Raw genomic sequence first — 2,236 nt, 5'->3', positions numbered from 1 at the left:
CACTTCATTCCGTCTTGGGAGAAAACTTCTGGTTGGCTCCAGGAGTACCTCAGTTCTTGTCCTTCAGTCTTAGTAGATCTTCTCCACATTGTCCAAGGTCTTCCTCTTTTGCATTTTCCTTGCAGGTTCCATGTGAGCGTTTGACTATGTACAGAATTATTAATCCCTCCTTTGTAAATTGGTCCATATTTCTCAACTTGAACTTAATAGTTTAATCTTTTGTTTTGTTGTTTAGGGTTATTTTGGTATTTATGGTATTTTTCTTGGTTACTGGATCATCAGTATGGCTGTGAGTCTGTTAGAGAGGTCCTGGAAGTCACCCATTCCCCAACTGGGCCAGCCACACAGTCTGCTGCTAGGGCAGTCTTGGGCTGCCCTGCTCCTCACCTGTGGGCAGCAGTGGATGTCTTAGGCTGCCACCACTCACCTCTGCAGCAGCAACAGGGGTACCAGAGCATGTGCTGCCACCTGCCCCCTCCCGGCAGCGGTGGGTGTCCCAGGCCTCATACTGCCATCCCTCCAGAGCACTTGCAGTGTCCCTGGTCCATCAGAGCCCCAGAAGACCCAATTCATGACCAGGTCACAGACTGTGAATGTTTGTTTAGTGCCCATGACCTGTCTAGGACTTTCACTAAGAATATCCATGATTGAAACAGCCTTAACTATTGGAGTCAGTGCTGTGCCTATCAGAATATGGTATTCTTCTAGAGAGCATCTTTGACCTTGGAACACCACTGATAATGGCCTCTAGTGTCCTCTTTGTATGTATGCTCCCTTCTTCTCCCTCTTGTCATGATGGTGTGATTTATAGCCAACTTCTTTTTCACTAATTTCTTTGTGAGGCAGGTTTCTAATCCAAACACAATTAGTATGGCTGCAGTTAATAACTGGAAAATTATTAAGAGATGGATTCAAGGACCATTAATCAAATTAGCTACGTCTACACGCGTATGCTACATCAAAATACCTTATTTCAATGTAGCGAAATCGAAATAAGCTATTTCAATGAATAGCGTCTACACATCCTCCAGGGCTGGTGCTGTCAACGTTCAACTTCAACGCTGGGCAGCACTACATCGAAGTAGGCGCCGCAGGGGAGCGTCTACACACCAAAGTGGCCCACATTGAAATAAGGGTGCCAGGAACAGCTGCAGACAGGGTCACAGGTCGGACTAGCACTTCCCGGGCAACAGCAAGCCGCTCCCTTAAAGGGCCCCTCCCAGACACACTTGCACTAAACAGCACAAGATCCACAGAGCCGACAACTGGTTGCAGACCCTGTGCATGCAGCATGGATCCCCAGCTGCAGCAGCAGCAGCCAGAAGCCCTGGGCTAAGGGCTGCTGCCCACAGTGACCATAGAGCCCCGCAGGGGCTGGAGAGAGCGTCTCTCAACCGCTCAGCTGATAGCCGCCATGGCAGACCCCACTATTTCGATGTTGCGGGACACGGATCGGCTACACGTGCCCTACTTCGATGTTCAACTGCGAAGTAGGGCGCTATTCCCATCTCCTGGTGGGGATAGCAACTTCGACATCTCGCCGCCTTATGTCAATTTCAACTTTGAAATAGTGCTTGCCACACGTAGACGTGGCAGGCGCTGTTTTGAAGTTGGTGTGGCTACTTCAAAGTAGCCGGCATGTGTAGACGCGGCTATTGAGTCATACCTTACTCCTTGTGTAGTCGCATTAAAAGCGACGATACTATTCATTGCAATAAAATGCTACTCACTCAATGTAAGAAAGGCAGCATCTGGCCCTTTAGATTTGTTGCTAGTTTTTAACCGAGTAATAAAGTTTTAATTATAATTTTTATGGCCAACATATGAACAAGTTATACATCAGCTTTCTATACCTTTCCTTAGCTATGCCATTTTCTTTTCTTTCCAATGCTCTGTACTCAGCTGACTAGCTTAGAGCAAACAATTTGAGCACACACATTTTTTGATATCTTCCATTTAAAATCAGTTTGGTGTTTTTTTTTAGTTCCTGCACTGCATCAGTAGCTCTGCATCTGCGCTTAGTGGTTCTGTTTGATTCCTCTTCCTGTTTACGGCTCTCATGGGGTGCCTGCATCAGAGTTCATGTCATGCTCCTTGTCGGTGTCTGGCCTGGGTTAGAGAAGCTTATAATCTGACAAGCAGATCAAATTCGTGATGAAACCTGGTCATGTGCCACCTGAGCCATGTGCATATCCAAAGAAGAAGAGAACATTTTCATGATTTTGACTGAGTCACA

Source organism: Carettochelys insculpta, chromosome 1 (assembly GCF_033958435.1).
Source record: "Carettochelys insculpta isolate YL-2023 chromosome 1, ASM3395843v1, whole genome shotgun sequence".
In the NCBI taxonomy this organism is placed as follows: domain Eukaryota; kingdom Metazoa; phylum Chordata; order Testudines; family Carettochelyidae; genus Carettochelys; species Carettochelys insculpta.
This window is presented reverse-complemented; position numbering follows the sequence as displayed.